Source organism: Chlamydotis macqueenii, chromosome 5 (assembly GCF_036417535.1).
Source record: "Chlamydotis macqueenii isolate bChlMac1 chromosome 5, bChlMac1.mat, whole genome shotgun sequence".
Classification (NCBI taxonomy): Eukaryota; Metazoa; Chordata; class Aves; order Otidiformes; family Otididae; genus Chlamydotis; species Chlamydotis macqueenii.
In genome coordinates this window covers 59,393,942-59,412,249 of record NC_141560.1, presented here as the reverse complement: position 1 = coordinate 59,412,249, position 18,308 = coordinate 59,393,942, and positions in this window count along the sequence as shown.

Below are 18,308 nucleotides of genomic sequence, written 5' to 3'. Positions count from 1 at the left end.
GGAGATTAGCTGGACATTTGCCGGTTTAGTGCCTTGTTTCTTCTGCGCAGCTTGCACAAAGCTCATTGCGGCTTTCGCGGTTCGAGTTGTGCATCGCCGGAGCTCTGCGGGAAAGAGCGAGAGAAGAGCCGCGAAAGCTCCGAGTGCGGCCAGCTCGCGTGTAGCCGCGAATGTGCGCTGTTCGCTGGTTGCAGGGCGACTGCCTTCTGCGCGGCTGCTTCCAAGTTGACGGTAACTGCCAGCGTGCTAGCTGTGTAGGACAGTGAAGAGGCTGACGCGTGTGTGTCCGTAGAGCTCCTAGAAAGCGTACGTGAAGAGCAGGAAGGGCTTTCAGAGCAGCCGGTTCTCGTCTTGGACAGTCGCCACACATCCGCACTTTTAGTGCCTCAGAACCCCGGACAGCTTGCAAAACACGGCTGTAACTGTCCCAGCGCAAGCTGTTCAGGAAAGCACAGAAACGCGATGTTCGCGTGCTTTTAGCGCTGCTCGCAAGAAGCCTCCGGAGCAGGCACTTCTCGTGCAGCAACAACCGTGCCTGCTACGATCTTTCCTAGCCTCTTTTCCTCCGGGCAGCCGGCTTGAGCTGATGTGAAGTGTTGGTGGGCAAATCATCCAGAGAAGAGTCGCAATGCTTCTGGGCTGTTAGCAAGAGCTTTCCTTGCTGACCCTTTTCACGTGGGAGATTAGCTGGACATTTGCCGGTTTAGTGCCTTGTTTCTTCTGCGCAGCTTGCACAAAGCTCATTGCGGCTTTCGCGGTTCGAGTTGTGCATCGCCGGAGCTCTGCGGGAAAGAGCGAGAGAAGAGCCGCGAAAGCTCCGAGTGCGGCCAGCTCGCGTGTAGCCGCGATGATGCGCTGTTCGCCGGTTGGAGGGCGACTGCCTTCTGCGCGGCTGCTTCCAAGCTGACGGTAACTGCCAGCGTGCTAGCTGTGTAGGACAGTGAAGAGGCTGACGCGTGTGTGTCCGTAGAGCTGCTAGAAAGCGTACGTGAAGAGCAGGAAGGGCTTTCAGAGCAGCCGGTTCTCGTCTTGGACTGTCGCCACACATCCGCACTTTTAGTGCCTCAGAACCCCGGACAGCTTGCAAAACACGGCTGTAACTGTCCCAGCGCAAGCTGTTCAGGAAAGCACAGAAACGCGATGTTCGCGTGCTTTTAGCGCTGCTCGCAAGAAGCCTCCGGAGCAGGCACTTCTCGTGCAGCAACAACCGTGCCTGCTACGATCTTTCCTAGCCTCTTTTCCTCCGGGCAGCCGGCTTGAGCTGATGTGAAGTGTTGGTGGGCAAATCATCCAGAGAAGAGTCGCAATGCTTCTGGGCTGTTAGCAAGAGCTTTCCTTGCTGACCCTTTTCACGTGGGAGATTAGCTGGACATTTGCCGGTTTAGTGCCTTGTTTCTTCTGCGCAGCTTGCACAAAGCTCATTGCGGCTTTCGCGGTTCGAGTTGTGCATCGCCGGAGCTCTGCGGGAAAGAGCGAGAGAAGAGCCGCGAAAGCTCCGAGTGCGGCCAGCTCGCGTGTAGCCGCGATGATGCGCTGTTCGCCGGTTGGAGAGCGACTGCCTTCTGCGCGGCTGGTTCCAAGCTGACGGTAACTGCCAGCGTGCTAGCTGTGTAGGACAGTGAAGAGGCTGACGCGTGTGTGTCCGTAGAGCTGCTAGAAAGCGTACGTGAAGAGCAGGAAGGGCTTTCAGAGCAGCCGGTTCTCGTCTTGGACAGTCGCCACACATCCGCACTTTTAGTGCCTCAGAACCCCGGACAGCTTGCAAAACACGGCTGTAACTGTCCCAGCGCAAGCTGTTCAGGAAAGCACAGAAACGCGATGTTCGCGTGCTTTTAGCGCTGCTCGCAAGAAGCCTCCGGAGCAGGCACTTCTCGTGCAGCAACAACCGTGCCTGCTACGATCTTTCCTAGCCTCTTTTCCTCCGGGCAGCCGGCTTGAGCTGATGTGAAGTGTTGGTGGGCAAATCATCCAGAGAAGCGTCGCAATGCTTCTGGGCTGTTAGCAAGAGCTTTCCTTGCTGACCCTTTTCACGTTGGAGATTAGCTGGACGTTTGCCGGTTTAGTGCCTTGTTTCTTCTGCGCAGCTTGCACAAAGCTCATTGCGGCTTTCGCGGTTCGAGTTGTGCATCGCCGGAGCTCTGCGGGAAAGAGCGAGAGAAGAGCCGCGAAAGCTCCGAGTGCGGCCAGCTCGCGTGTAGCAGCGAATGTGCGCTGTTCGCCGGTTGCAGGGCGACTGCCTTCTGCGCGGCTGCTTCCAAGTTGACGGTAACTGCCAGCGTGCTAGCTGTGTAGGACAGTGAAGAGGCTGACGCGTGTGTGTCCGTAGAGCTGCTAGAAAGCGTACGTGACGAGCAGGAAGGGCTTTCAGAGCAGCCGGTTCTCGTCTTGGACAGTCGCCACACATCCGCACTTTTAGTGCCTCAGAACCCCGGACAGCTTGCAAAACACGGCTGTAACTGTCCCAGCGCAAGCTGTTCAGGAAAGCACAGAAACGCGATGTTCGCGTGCTTTTAGCGCTGCTCGCAAGAAGCCTCCGGAGCAGGCACTTCTCGTGCAGCAACAACCGTGCCTGCTACGATCTTTCCTAGCCCCTTTTCCTCCGGGCAGCCGGCTTGAGCTGATGTGAAGTGTTGGTGGGCAAATCATCCAGAGAAGAGTCGCAATGCTTCTGGGCTGTTAGCAAGAGCTTTCCTTGCTGACCCTTTTCACGTTGGAGATTAGCTGGACATTTGCCGGTTTAGTGCCTTGTTTCTTCTGCGCAGCTTGCACAAAGCTCATTGCGGCTTTCGCGGTTCGAGTTGTGCATCGCCGGAGCTCTGCGGGAAAGAGCGAGAGAAGAGCCGCGAAAGCTCCGAGTGCGGCCAGCTCGCGTGTAGCCGCGATGATGCGCTGTTCGCCCGTTGGAGGGCGACTGCCTTCTGCGCGGCTGGTTCCAAGTTGACGGTAACTGCCAGCGTGCTAGCTGTGTAGGACAGTGAAGAGGCTGACGCGTGTGTGTCCGTAGAGCTGCTAGAAAGCGTACGTGAAGAGCAGGAAGGGCTTTCAGAGCAGCCGGTTCTCGTCTTGGACAGTCGCCACACATCCGCACTTTTAGTGCCTCAGAACCCCGGACAGCTTGCAAAACACGGCTGTAACTGTCCCAGCGCAAGCTGTTCAGGAAAGCACAGAAACGCGATGTTCGCGTGCTTTTAGCGCTGCTCGCAAGAAGCCTCCGGAGCAGGCACTTCTCGTGCAGCAACAACCGTGCCTGCTACGATCTTTCCTAGCCTCTTTTCCTCCGGGCAGCCGGCTTGAGCTGATGTGAAGTGTTGGTGGGCAAATCATCCAGAGAAGAGTCGCAATGCTTCTGGGCTGTTAGCAAGAGCTTTCCTTGCTGATCCTTTTCTCGTGGGAGATTAGCTGGACATTTGCCGGTTTAGTGCCTTGTTTCTTCTGCGCAGCTTGCACAAAGCTCATTGCGGCTTTCGCGGTTCGAGTTGTGCATCGCCGGAGCTCTGCGGGAAAGAGCGAGAGAAGAGCCGCGAAAGCTCCGAGTGCGGCCAGCTCGCGTGTAGCCGCGAATGTGCGCTGTTCGCCGGTTGCAGGGCGACTGCCTTCTGCGCGGCTGCTTCCAAGTTGACGGTAACTGCCAGCGTGCTAGCTGTGTAGGACAGTGAAGAGGCTGACGCGTGTGTGTCCGTAGAGCTGCTAGAAAGCGTACGTGACGAGCAGGAAGGGCTTTCAGAGCAGCCGGTTCTCGTCTTGGACAGTCGCCACACATCCGCACTTTTAGTGCCTCAGAACCCCGGACAGCTTGCAAAACACGGCTGTAACTGTCCCAGCGCAAGCTGTTCAGGAAAGCACAGAAACGCGATGTTCGCGTGCTTTTAGCGCTGCTCGCAAGAAGCCTCCGGAGCAGGCACTTCTCGTGCAGCAACAACCGTGCCTGCTACGATCTTTCCTAGCCTCTTTTCCTCCGGGCAGCCGGCTTGAGCTGATGTGAAGTGTTGGTGGGCAAATCATCCAGAGAAGAGTCGCAATGCTTCTGGGCTGTTAGCAAGAGCTTTCCTTGCTGATCCTTTTCTCGTGGGAGATTAGCTGGACATTTGCCGGTTTAGTGCCTTGTTTCTTCTGCGCAGCTTGCACAAAGCTCATTGCGGCTTTCGCGGTTCGAGTTGTGCATCGCCGGAGCTCTGCGGGAAAGAGCGAGAGAAGAGCCGCGAAAGCTCCGAGTGCGGCCAGCTCGCGTGTAGCCGCGATGATGCGCTGTTCGCCGGTTGGAGGGCGAGTGCCTTCTGCGCGGCTGCTTCCAAGTTGACGGTAACTGCCAGCGTTCTAGCTGTGTAGGACAGTGAAGAGGCTGACGCGTGTGTGTCCGTAGAGCTGCTAGAAAGCGTACGTGACGAGCAGGAAGGGCTTTCAGAGCAGCCGGTTCTCGTCTTGGACAGTCGCCACACATCCGCACTTTTAGTGCCTCAGAACCCCGGACAGCTTGCAAAACACGGCTGTAACTGTCCCAGCGCAAGCTGTTCAGGAAAGCACAGAAACGCGATGTTCGCGTGCTTTTAGCGCTGCTCGCAAGAAGCCTCCGGAGCAGGCACTTCTCGTGCAGCAACAACCGTGCCTGCTACGATCTTTCCTAGCCTCTTTTCCTCCGGGCAGCCGGCTTGAGCTGATGTGAAGTGTTGGTGGGCAAATCATCCAGAGAAGAGTCGCAATGCTTCTGGGCTGTTAGCAAGAGCTTTCCTTGCTGACCCTTTTCACGTGGGAGATTAGCTGGACATTTGCCGGTTTAGTGCCTTGTTTCTTCTGCGCAGCTTGCACAAAGCTCATTGCGGCTTTCGCGGTTCGAGTTGTGCATCGCCGGAGCTCTGCGAGAAAGAGCGAGAGAAGAGCCGCGAAAGCTCCGAGTGCGGCCAGCTCGCGTGTAGCCGCGATGATGCGCTGTTCGCCGGTTGCAGGGCGACTGCCTTCTGCGCGGCTGGTTCCAAGTTGACGGTAACTGCCAGCGTGCTAGCTGTGTAGGACAGTGAAGAGGCTGACGCGTGTGTGTCCGTAGAGCTGCTAGAAAGCGTACGTGAAGAGCAGGAAGGGCTTTCAGAGCAGCCGGTTCTCGTCTTGGACAGTCGCCACACATCCGCACTTTTAGTGCCTCAGAACCCCGGACAGCTTGCAAAACAGGGCTGTAACTGTCCCAGCGCAAGCTGTTCAGGAAAGCACAGAAACGCGATGTTCGCGTGCTTTTAGCGCTGCTCGCAAGAAGCCTCCGGAGCAGGCACTTCTCGTGCAGCAACAACCGTGCCTGCTACGATCTTTCCTAGCCTCTTTTCCTCCGGGCAGCCGGCTTGAGCTGATGTGAAGTGTTGGTGGGCAAATCATCCAGAGAAGAGTCGCAATGCTTCTGGACTGTTAGCAAGAGCTTTCCTTGCTGATCCTTTTCACGTGGGAGATTAGCTGGACATTTGCCGGTTTAGTGCCTTGTTTCTTCTGCGCAGCTTGCACAAAGCTCATTGCGGCTTTCGCGGTTCGAGTTGTGCATCGCCGGAGCTCTGCGAGAAAGAGCGAGAGAAGAGCCGCGAAAGCTCCGAGTGCGGCCAGCTCGCGTGTAGCCGCGATGATGCGCTGTTCGCCGGTTGGAGGGCGACTGCCTTCTGCGCGGCTGCTTCCAAGTTGACGGTAACTGCCAGCGTGCTAGCTGTGTAGGACAGTGAAGAGGCTGACGCGTGTGTGTCCGTAGAGCTGCTAGAAAGCGTACGTGAAGAGCAGGAAGGGCTTTCAGAGCAGCCGGTTCTCGTCTTGGACAGTCGCCACACATCCGCACTTTTAGTGCCTCAGAACCCCGGACAGCTTGCAAAACACGGCTGTAACTGTCCCAGCGCAAGCTGTTCAGGAAAGCACAGAAACGCGATGTTCGCGTGCTTTTAGCGCTGCTCGCAAGAAGCCTCCGGAGCAGGCACTTCTCGTGCAGCAACAACCGTGCCTGCTACGATCTTTCCTAGCCTCTTTTCCTCCGGGCAGCCGGCTTGAGCTGATGTGAAGTGTTGGTGGGCAAATCATCCAGAGAAGAGTCGCAATGCTTCTGGGCTGTTAGCAAGAGCTTTCCTTGCTGACCCTTTTCACGTTGGAGATTAGCTGGACATTTGCCGGTTTAGTGCCTTGTTTCTTCTGCGCAGCTTGCACAAAGCTCATTGCGGCTTTCGCGGTTCGAGTTGTGCATCGCCGGAGCTCTGCGGGAAAGAGCGAGAGAAGAGCCGCGAAAGCTCCGAGTGCGGCCAGCTCGCGTGTAGCCGCGAATGTGCGCTGTTCGCCGGTTGCAGGGCGACTGCCTTCTGCGCGGCTGCTTCCAAGTTGACGGTAACTGCCAGCGTGCTAGCTGTGTAGGACAGTGAAGAGGCTGACGCGTGTGTGTCCGTAGAGCTGCTAGAAAGCGTACGTGACGAGCAGGAAGGGCTTTCAGAGCAGCCGGTTCTCGTCTTGGACAGTCGCCACACATCCGCACTTTTAGTGCCTCAGAACCCCGGACAGCTTGCAAAACACGGCTGTAACTGTCCCAGCGCAAGCTGTTCAGGAAAGCACAGAAACGCGATGTTCGCGTGCTTTTAGCGCTGCTCGCAAGAAGCCTCCGGAGCAGGCACTTCTCGTGCAGCAACAACCGTGCCTGCTACGATCTTTCCTAGCCCCTTTTCCTCCGGGCAGCCGGCTTGAGCTGATGTGAAGTGTTGGTGGGCAAATCATCCAGAGAAGAGTCGCAATGCTTCTGGGCTGTTAGCAAGAGCTTTCCTTGCTGACCCTTTTCACGTTGGAGATTAGCTGGACATTTGCCGGTTTAGTGCCTTGTTTCTTCTGCGCAGCTTGCACAAAGCTCATTGCGGCTTTCGCGGTTCGAGTTGTGCATCGCCGGAGCTCTGCGGGAAAGAGCGAGAGAAGAGCCGCGAAAGCTCCGAGTGCGGCCAGCTCGCGTGTAGCCGCGAATGTGCGCTGTTCGCCGGTTGCAGGGCGACTGCCTTCTGCGCGGCTGGTTCCAAGTTGACGGTAACTGCCAGCGTGCTAGCTGTGTAGGACAGTGAAGAGGCTGACGCGTGTGTGTCCGTAGAGCTCCTAGAAAGCGTACGTGAAGAGCAGGAAGGGCTTTCAGAGCAGCCGGTTCTCGTCTTGGACAGTCGCCACACATCCGCACTTTTAGTGCCTCAGAACCCCGGACAGCTTGCAAAACACGGCTGTAACTGTCCCAGCGCAAGCTGTTCAGGAAAGCACAGAAACGCGATGTTCGCGTGCTTTTAGCGCTGCTCGCAAGAAGCCTCCGGAGCAGGCACTTCTCGTGCAGCAACAACCGTGCCTGCTACGATCTTTCCTAGCCTCTTTTCCTCCGGGCAGCCGGCTTGAGCTGATGTGAAGTGTTGGTGGGCAAATCATCCAGAGAAGAGTCGCAATGCTTCTGGGCTGTTAGCAAGAGCTTTCCTTGCTGACCCTTTTCACGTGGGAGATTAGCTGGACATTTGCCGGTTTAGTGCCTTGTTTCTTCTGCGCAGCTTGCACAAAGCTCATTGCGGCTTTCGCGGTTCGAGTTGTGCATCGCCGGAGCTCTGCGGGAAAGAGCGAGAGAAGAGCCGCGAAAGCTCCGAGTGCGGCCAGCTCGCGTGTAGCCGCGATGATGCGCTGTTCGCCGGTTGGAGGGCGACTGCCTTCTGCGCGGCTGGTTCCAAGCTGACGGTAACTGCCAGCGTGCTAGCTGTGTAGGACAGTGAAGAGGCTGACGCGTGTGTGTCCGTAGAGCTGCTAGAAAGCGTACGTGAAGAGCAGGAAGGGCTTTCAGAGCAGCCGGTTCTCGTCTTGGACAGTCGCCACACATCCGCACTTTTAGTGCCTCAGAACCCCGGACAGCTTGCAAAACACGGCTGTAACTGTCCCAGCGCAAGCTGTTCAGGAAAGCACAGAAACGCGATGTTCGCGTGCTTTTAGCGCTGCTCGCAAGAAGCCTCCGGAGCAGGCACTTCTCGTGCAGCAACAACCGTGCCTGCTACGATCTTTCCTAGCCTCTTTTCCTCCGGGCAGCCGGCTTGAGCTGATGTGAAGTGTTGGTGGGCAAATCATCCAGAGAAGAGTCGCAATGCTTCTGGGCTGTTAGCAAGAGCTTTCCTTGCTGACCCTTTTCACGTGGGAGATTAGCTGGACATTTGCCGGTTTAGTGCCTTGTTTCTTCTGCGCAGCTTGCACAAAGCTCATTGCGGCTTTCGCGGTTCGAGTTGTGCATCGCCGGAGCTCTGCGGGAAAGAGCGAGAGAAGAGCCGCGAAAGCTCCGAGTGCGGCCAGCTCGCGTGTAGCCGCGATGATGCGCTGTTCGCCGGTTGGAGGGCGACTGCCTTCTGCGCGGCTGGTTCCAAGTTGACGGTAACTGCCAGCGTGCTAGCTGTGTAGGACAGTGAAGAGGCTGACGCGTGTGTGTCCGTAGAGCTGCTAGAAAGCGTACGTGAAGAGCAGGAAGGGCTTTCAGAGCAGCCGGTTCTCGTCTTGGACAGTCGCCACACATCCGCACTTTTAGTGCCTCAGAACCCCGGACAGCTTGCAAAACACGGCTGTAACTGTCCCAGCGCAAGCTGTTCAGGAAAGCACAGAAACGCGATGTTCGCGTGCTTTTAGCGCTGCTCGCAAGAAGCCTCCGGAGCAGGCACTTCTCGTGCAGCAACAACCGTGCCTGCTACGATCTTTCCTAGCCTCTTTTCCTCCGGGCAGCCGGCTTGAGCTGATGTGAAGTGTTGGTGGGCAAATCATCCAGAGAAGAGTCGCAATGCTTCTGGGCTGTTAGCAAGAGCTTTCCTTGCTGATCCTTTTCTCGTGGGAGATTAGCTGGACATTTGCCGGTTTAGTGCCTTGTTTCTTCTGCGCAGCTTGCACAGAGCTCATTGCGGCTTTCGCGGTTTGAGTTGTGCATCGCCGGAGCTCTGCGGGAAAGAGCGAGAGAAGAGCCGCGAAAGCTCCGAGTGCGGCCAGCTCGCGTGTAGCCGCGATGATGCGCTGTTCGCCGGTTGGAGGGCGACTGCCTTCTGCGCGGCTGCTTCCAAGTTGACGGTAACTGCCAGCGTTCTAGCTGTGTAGGACAGTGAAGAGGCTGACGCGTGTGTGTCCGTAGAGCTGCTAGAAAGCGTACGTGACGAGCAGGAAGGGCTTTCAGAGCAGCCGGTTCTCGTCTTGGACAGTCGCCACACATCCGCACTTTTAGTGCCTCAGAACCCCGGACAGCTTGCAAAACAGGGCTGTAACTGTCCCAGCGCAAGCTGTTCAGGAAAGCACAGAAACGCGATGTTCGCGTGCTTTTAGCGCTGCTCGCAAGAAGCCTCCGGAGCAGGCACTTCTCGTGCAGCAACAACCGTGCCTGCTACGATCTTTCCTAGCCTCTTTTCCTCCGGGCAGCCGGCTTGAGCTGATGTGAAGTGTTGGTGGGCAAATCATCCAGAGAAGAGTCGCAATGCTTCTGGGCTGTTAGCAAGAGCTTTCCTTGCTGACCCTTTTCACATGGGAGATTAGCTGGACATTTGCCGGTTTAGTGCCTTGTTTCTTCTGCGCAGCTTGCACAAAGCTCATTGCGGCTTTCGCGGTTCGAGTTGTGCATCGCCGGAGCTCTGCGAGAAAGAGCGAGAGAAGAGCCGCGAAAGCTCCGAGTGCGGCCAGCTCGCGTGTAGCCGCGATGATGCGCTGTTCGCCGGTTGCAGGGCGACTGCCTTCTGCGCGGCTGGTTCCAAGTTGACGGTAACTGCCAGCGTGCTAGCTGTGTAGGACAGTGAAGAGGCTGACGCGTGTGTGTCCGTAGAGCTGCTAGAAAGCGTACGTGAAGAGCAGGAAGGGCTTTCAGAGCAGCCGGTTCTCGTCTTGGACAGTCGCCACACATCCGCACTTTTAGTGCCTCAGAACCCCGGACAGCTTGCAAAACAGGGCTGTAACTGTCCCAGCGCAAGCTGTTCAGGAAAGCACAGAAACGCGATGTTCGCGTGCTTTTAGCGCTGCTCGCAAGAAGCCTCCGGAGCAGGCACTTCTCGTGCAGCAACAACCGTGCCTGCTACGATCTTTCCTAGCCTCTTTTCCTCCGGGCAGCCGGCTTGAGCTGATGTGAAGTGTTGGTGGGCAAATCATCCAGAGAAGAGTCGCAATGCTTCTGGACTGTTAGCAAGAGCTTTCCTTGCTGATCCTTTTCACGTGGGAGATTAGCTGGACATTTGCCGGTTTAGTGCCTTGTTTCTTCTGCGCAGCTTGCACAAAGCTCATTGCGGCTTTCGCGGTTCGAGTTGTGCATCGCCGGAGCTCTGCGAGAAAGAGCGAGAGAAGAGCCGCGAAAGCTCCGAGTGCGGCCAGCTCGCGTGTAGCCGCGATGATGCGCTGTTCGCCGGTTGGAGGGCGACTGCCTTCTGCGCGGCTGCTTCCAAGTTGACGGTAACTGCCAGCGTGCTAGCTGTGTAGGACAGTGAAGAGGCTGACGCGTGTGTGTCCGTAGAGCTGCTAGAAAGCGTACGTGAAGAGCAGGAAGGGCTTTCAGAGCAGCCGGTTCTCGTCTTGGACAGTCGCCACACATCCGCACTTTTAGTGCCTCAGAACCCCGGACAGCTTGCAAAACACGGCTGTAACTGTCCCAGCGCAAGCTGTTCAGGAAAGCACAGAAACGCGATGTTCGCGTGCTTTTAGCGCTGCTCGCAAGAAGCCTCCGGAGCAGGCACTTCTCGTGCAGCAACAACCGTGCCTGCTACGATCTTTCCTAGCCTCTTTTCCTCCGGGCAGCCGGCTTGAGCTGATGTGAAGTGTTGGTGGGCAAATCATCCAGAGAAGAGTCGCAATGCTTCTGGGCTGTTAGCAAGAGCTTTCCTTGCTGACCCTTTTCACGTGGGAGATTAGCTGGACATTTGCCGGTTTAGTGCCTTGTTTCTTCTGCGCAGCTTGCACAAAGCTCATTGCGGCTTTCGCGGTTCGAGTTGTGCATCGCCGGAGCTCTGCGGGAAAGAGCGAGAGAAGAGCCGCGAAAGCTCCGAGTGCGGCCAGCTCGCGTGTAGCCGCGATGATGCGCTGTTCGCCGGTTGGAGGGCGACTGCCTTCTGCGCGGCTGGTTCCAAGCTGACGGTAACTGCCAGCGTGCTAGCTGTGTAGGACAGTGAAGAGGCTGACGCGTGTGTGTCCGTAGAGCTGCTAGAAAGCGTACGTGAAGAGCAGGAAGGGCTTTCAGAGCAGCCGGTTCTCGTCTTGGACAGTCGCCACACATCCGCACTTTTAGTGCCTCAGAACCCCGGACAGCTTGCAAAACACGGCTGTAACTGTCCCAGCGCAAGCTGTTCAGGAAAGCACAGAAACGCGATGTTCGCGTGCTTTTAGCGCTGCTCGCAAGAAGCCTCCGGAGCAGGCACTTCTCGTGCAGCAACAACCGTGCCTGCTACGATCTTTCCTAGCCTCTTTTCCTCCGGGCAGCCGGCTTGAGCTGATGTGAAGTGTTGGTGGGCAAATCATCCAGAGAAGAGTCGCAATGCTTCTGGGCTGTTAGCAAGAGCTTTCCTTGCTGATCCTTTTCTCGTGGGAGATTAGCTGGACATTTGCCGGTTTAGTGCCTTGTTTCTTCTGCGCAGCTTGCACAAAGCTCATTGCGGCTTTCGCGGTTCGAGTTGTGCATCGCCGGAGCTCTGCGGGAAAGAGCGAGAGAAGAGCCGCGAAAGCTCCGAGTGCGGCCAGCTCGCGTGTAGCCGCGATGATGCGCTGTTCGCCGGTTGGAGGGCGACTGCCTTCTGCGCGGCTGGTTCCAAGTTGACGGTAACTGCCAGCGTGCTAGCTGTGTAGGACAGTGAAGAGGCTGACGCGTGTGTGTCCGTAGAGCTGCTAGAAAGCGTACGTGAAGAGCAGGAAGGGCTTTCAGAGCAGCCGGTTCTCGTCTTGGACAGTCGCCACACATCCGCACTTTTAGTGCCTCAGAACCCCGGACAGCTTGCAAAACAGGGCTGTAACTGTCCCAGCGCAAGCTGTTCAGGAAAGCACAGAAAAGCGATGTTCGCGTGCTTTTAGCGCTGCTCGCAAGAAGCCTCCGGAGCAGGCACTTCTCGTGCAGCAACAACCGTGCCTGCTACGATCTTTCCTAGCCTCTTTTCCTCCGGGCAGCCGGCTTGAGCTGATGTGAAGTGTTGGTGGGCAAATCATCCAGAGAAGAGTCGCAATGCTTCTGGGCTGTTAGCAAGAGCTTTCCTTGCTGACCCTTTTCACGTGGGAGATTAGCTGGACATTTGCCGGTTTAGTGCCTTGTTTCTTCTGCGCAGCTTGCACAAAGCTCATTGCGGCTTTCGCGGTTCGAGTTGTGCATCGCCGGAGCTCTGCGGGAAAGAGCGAGAGAAGAGCCGCGAAAGCTCCGAGTGCGGCCAGCTCGCGTGTAGCCGCGATGATGCGCTGTTCGCCGGTTGGAGGGCGACTGCCTTCTGCGCGGCTGGTTCCAAGTTGACGGTAACTGCCAGCGTGCTAGCTGTGTAGGACAGTGAAGAGGCTGACGCGTGTGTGTCCGTAGAGCTGCTAGAAAGCGTACGTGAAGAGCAGGAAGGGCTTTCAGAGCAGCCGGTTCTCGTCTTGGACAGTCGCCACACATCCGCACTTTTAGTGCCTCAGAACCCCGGACAGCTTGCAAAACACGGCTGTAACTGTCCCAGCGCAAGCTGTTCAGGAAAGCACAGAAACGCGATGTTCACGTGCTTTTAGCGCTGCTCGCAAGAAGCCTCCGGAGCAGGCACTTCTCGTGCAGCAACAACCGTGCCTGCTACGATCTTTCCTAGCCTCTTTTCCTCCGGGCAGCCGGCTTGAGCTGATGTGAAGTGTTGGTGGGCAAATCATCCAGAGAAGAGTCGCAATGCTTCTGGACTGTTAGCAAGAGCTTTCCTTGCTGATCCTTTTCACGTGGGAGATTAGCTGGACATTTGCCGGTTTAGTGCCTTGTTTCTTCTGCGCAGCTTGCACAAAGCTCATTGCGGCTTTCGCGGTTCGAGTTGTGCATCGCAGGAGCTCTGCGAGAAAGAGCGAGAGAAGAGCCGCGAAAGCTCCGAGTGCGGCCAGCTCGCGTGTAGCCGCGAATGTGCGCTGTTCGCCGGTTGCAGGGCGAGTGCCTTCTGCGCGGCTGCTTCCAAGTTGACGGTAACTGCCAGCGTGCTAGCTGTGTAGGACAGTGAAGAGGCTGACGCGTGTGTGTCCGTAGAGCTCCTAGAAAGCGTACGTGACGAGCAGGAAGGGCTTTCAGAGCAGCCGGTTCTCGTCTTGCACAGTCGCCACACATCCGCACTTTTAGTGCCTCAGAACCCCGGGCAGCTTGCAAAACACGGCTGTAACTGTCCCAGCGCAAGCTGTTCAGGAAAGCACAGAAACGCGATGTTCGCGTGCTTTTAGCGCTGCTCGCAAGAAGCCTCCGGAGCAGGCACTTCTCGTGCAGCAACAACCGTGCCTGCTACGATCTTTCCTAGCCTCTTTTCCTCCGGGCAGCCGGCTTGAGCTGATGTGAAGTGTTGGTGGGCAAATCATCCAGAGAAGAGTCGCAATGCTTCTGGGCTGTTAGCAAGAGCTTTCCTTGCTGACCCTTTTCACGTTGGAGAGTAGCTGGACATTTGCCGGTTTAGTGCCTTGTTTCTTCTGCGCAGCTTGCACAAAGCTCATTGCGGCTTTCGCGGTTCGAGTTGTGCATCGCCGGAGCTCTGCGGGAAAGAGCGAGAGAAGAGCCGCGAAAGCTCCGAGTGCGGCCAGCTCGCGTGTAGCCGCGAATGTGCGCTGTTCGCCGGTTGCAGGGCGACTGCCTACTGCGCGGCTGGTTCCAAGTTGACGGTAACTGCCAGCGTGCTAGCTGTGTAGGACAGTGAAGAGGCTGACGCGTGTGTGTCCGTAGAGCTCCTAGAAAGCGTACGTGACGAGCAGGAAGGGCTTTCAGAGCAGCCGGTTCTCGTCTTGCACAGTCGCCACACATCCGCACTTTTAGTGCCTCAGAACCCCGGGCAGCTTGCAAAACACGGCTGTAACTGTCCCAGCGCAAGCTGTTCAGGAAAGCACAGAAACGCGATGTTCGCGTGCTTTTAGCGCTGCTCGCAAGAAGCCTCCGGAGCAGGCACTTCTCGTGCAGCAACAACCGTGCCTGCTACGATCTTTCCTAGCCTCTTTTCCTCCGGGCAGCCGGCTTGAGCTGATGTGAAGTGTTGGTGGGCAAATCATCCAGAGAAGAGTCGCAATGCTTCTGGGCTGTTAGCAAGAGCTTTCCTTGCTGACCCTTTTCACGTTGGAGATTAGCTGGACATTTGCCGGTTTAGTGCCTTGTTTCTTCTGCGCAGCTTGCACAAAGCTCATTGCGGCTTTCGCGGTTCGAGTTGTGCATCGCCGGAGCTCTGCGGGAAAGAGCGAGAGAAGAGCCGCGAAAGCTCCGAGTGCGGCCAGCTCGCGTGTAGCCGCGAATGTGCGCTGTTCGCCGGTTGCAGGGCGACTGCCTTCTGCGCGGCTGCTTCCAAGTTGACGGTAACTGCCAGCGTGCTAGCTGTGTAGGACAGTGAAGAGGCTGACTCGTGTGTGTCCGTAGAGCTGCTAGAAAGCGTACGTGAAGAGCAGGAAGGGCTTTCAGAGCAGCCGGTTCTCGTCTTGGACAGTCGCCACACATCCGCACTTTTAGTGCCTCAGAACCCCGGACAGCTTGCAAAACACGGCTGTAACTGTCCCAGCGCAAGCTGTTCAGGAAAGCACAGAAACGCGATGTTCGCGTGCTTTTAGCGCTGCTCGCAAGAAGCCTCCGGAGCAGGCACTTCTCGTGCAGCAACAACCGTGCCTGCTACGATCTTTCCTAGCCTCTTTTCCTCCGGGCAGCCGGCTTGAGCTGATGTGAAGTGTTGGTGGGCAAATCATCCAGAGAAGAGTCGCAATGCTTCTGGGCTGTTAGCAAGAGCTTTCCTTGCTGACCCTTTTCACGTGGGAGATTAGCTGGACATTTGCCGGTTTAGTGCCTTGTTTCTTCTGCGCAGCTTGCACAAAGCTCATTGCGGCTTTCGCGGTTCGAGTTGTGCATCGCCGGAGCTCTGCGAGAAAGAGCGAGAGAAGAGCCGCGAAAGCTCCGAGTGCGGCCAGCTCGCGTGTAGCCGCGATGATGCGCTGTTCGCCGGTTGGAGGGCGACTGCCTTCTGCGCGGCTGCTTCCAAGTTGACGGTAACTGCCAGCGTGCTAGCTGTGTAGGACAGTGAAGAGGCTGACGCGTGTGTGTCCGTAGAGCTGCTAGAAAGCGTACGTGACGAGCAGGAAGGGCTTTCAGAGCAGCCGGTTCTCGTCTTGCACAGTCGCCACACATCCGCACTTTTAGTGCCTCAGAACCCCGGACAGCTTGCAAAACACGGCTGTAACTGTCCCAGCGCAAGGTGTTCAGGAAAGCACAGAAACGCGATGTTCGCGTGCTTTTAGCGCTGCTCGCAAGAAGCCTCCGGAGCAGGCACTTCTCGTGCAGCAACAACCGTGCCTGCTACGATCTTTCCTAGCCTCTTTTCCTCCGGGCAGCCGGCTTGAGCTGATGTGAAGTGTTGGTGGGCAAATCATCCAGAGAAGAGTCGCAATGCTTCTGGGCTGTTAGCAAGAGCTTTCCTTGCTGACCCTTTTCACGTGGGAGAGTAGCTGGACATTTGCCGGTTTAGTGCCTTGTTTCTTCTGCGCAGCTTGCACAAAGCTCATTGCGGCTTTCGCGGTTCGAGTTGTGCATCGCCGGAGCTCTGCGGGAAAGAGCGAGAAGAGCCGCGAAAGCTCCGAGTGCGGCCAGCTCGCGTGTAGCCGCGAATGTGCGCTGTTCGCCGGTTGGAGGGCGACTGCCTTCTGCGCGGCTGCTTCCAAGTTGACGGTAACTGCCAGCGTGCTAGCTGTGTAGGACAGTGAAGAGGCTGACGCGTGTGTGTCCGTAGAGCTGCTAGAAAGCGTACGTGACGAGCAGGAAGGGCTTTCAGAGCAGCCGGTTCTCGTCTTGGACAGTCGCCACACATCCGCACTTTTAGTGCCTCAGAACCCCGGACAGCTTGCAAAACACGGCTGTAACTGTCCCAGCGCAAGCTGTTCAGGAAAGCACAGAAACGCGATGTTCGCGTGCTTTTAGCGCTGCTCGCAAGAAGCCTCCGGAGCAGGCACTTCTCGTGCAGCAACAACCGTGCCTGCTACGATCTTTCCTAGCCTCTTTTCCTCCGGGCAGCCGGCTTGAGCTGATGTGAAGTGTTGGTGGGCAAATCATCCAGAGAAGCGTCGCAATGCTTCTGGGCTGTTAGCAAGAGCTTTCCTTGCTGACCCTTTTCACGTTGGAGATTAGCTGGACATTTGCCGGTTTAGTGCCTTGTTTCTTCTGCGCAGCTTGCACAAAGCTCATTGCGGCTTTCGCGGTTCGAGTTGTGCATCGCCGGAGCTCTGCGGGAAAGAGCGAGAGAAGAGCCGCGAAAGCTCCGAGTGCGGCCAGCTCGCGTGTAGCCGCGAATGTGCGCTGTTCGCCGGTTGCAGGGCGACTGCCTTCTGCGCGGCTGCTTCCAAGTTGACGGTAACTGCCAGCGTGCTAGCTGTGTAGGACAGTGAAGAGGCTGACGCGTGTGTGTCCGTAGAGCTCCTAGAAAGCGTACGTGACGAGCAGGAAGGGCTTTCAGAGCAGCCGGTTCTCGTCTTGCACAGTCGCCACACATCCGCACTTTTAGTGCCTCAGAACCCCGGGCAGCTTGCAAAACACGGCTGTAACTGTCCCAGCGCAAGCTGTTCAGGAAAGCACAGAAACGCGATGTTCGCGTGCTTTTAGCGCTGCTCGCAAGAAGCCTCCGGAGCAGGCACTTCTCGTGCAGCAACAACCGTGCCTGCTACGATCTTTCCTAGCCTCTTTTCCTCCGGGCAGCCGGCTTGAGCTGATGTGAAGTGTTGGTGGGCAAATCATCCAGAGAAGAGTCGCAATGCTTCTGGGCTGTTAGCAAGAGCTTTCCTTGCTGACCCTTTTCACGTTGGAGATTAGCTGGACATTTGCCGGTTTAGTGCCTTGTTTCTTCTGCGCAGCTTGCACAAAGCTCATTGCGGCTTTCGCGGTTCGAGTTGTGCATCGCCGGAGCTCTGCGGGAAAGAGCGAGAGAAGAGCCGCGAAAGCTCCGAGTGCGGCCAGCTCGCGTGTAGCCGCGAATGTGCGCTGTTCGCCGGTTGCAGGGCGACTGCCTTCTGCGCGGCTGCTTCCAAGTTGACGGTAACTGCCAGCGTGCTAGCTGTGTAGGACAGTGAAGAGGCTGACGCGTGTGTGTCCGTAGAGCTGCTAGAAAGCGTACGTGACGAGCAGGAAGGGCTTTCAGAGCAGCCGGTTCTCGTCTTGCACAGTCGCCACACATCCGCACTTTTAGTGCCTCAGAACCCCGGACAGCTTGCAAAACACGGCTGTAACTGTCCCAGCGCAAGCTGTTCAGGAAAGCACAGAAACGCGATGTTCGCGTGCTTTTAGCGCTGCTCGCAAGAAGCCTCCGGAGCAGGCACTTCTCGTGCGGCAACAACCGTGCCTGCTACGATCTTTCCTAGCCTCTTTTCCTCCGGGCAGCCGGCTTGAGCTGATGTGAAGTGTTGGTGGGCAAATCATCCAGAGAAGAGTCGCAATGCTTCTGGGCTGTTAGCAAGAGCTTTCCTTGCTGACCCTTTTCACGTGGGAGAGTAGCTGGACATTTGCCGGTTTAGTGCCTTGTTTCTTCTGCGCAGCTTGCACAAAGCTCATTGCGGCTTTCGCGGTTCGAGTTGTGCATCGCCGGAGCTCTGCGAGAAAGAGCGAGAGAAGAGCCGCGAAAGCTCCGAGTGCGGCCAGCTCGCGTGTAGCCGCGATGATGCGCTGTTCGCCGGTTGGAGGGCGAGTGCCTTCTGCGCGGCTGCTTCCAAGTTGACGGTAACTGCCAGCGTGCTAGCTGTGTAGGACAGTGAAGAGGCTGACGCGTGTGTGTCCGTAGAGCTGCTAGAAAGCGTACGTGAAGAGCAGGAAGGGCTTTCAGAGCAGCCGGTTCTCGTCTTGCACAGTCGCCACACATCCGCACTTTTAGTGCCTCAGAACCCCGGACAGCTTGCAAAACACGGCTGTAACTGTCCCAGCGCAAGCTGTTCAGGAAAGCACAGAAACGCGATGTTCGCGTGCTTTTAGCGCTGCTCGCAAGAAGCCTCCGGAGCAGGCACTTCTCGTGCAGCAACAACCGTGCCTGCTACGATCTTTCCTAGCCTCTTTTCCTCCGGGCAGCCGGCTTGAGCTGATGTGAAGTGTTGGTGGGCAAATCATCCAGAGAAGAGTCGCAATGCTTCTGGGCTGTTAGCAAGAGCTTTCCTTGCTGATCCTTTTCTCGTGGGAG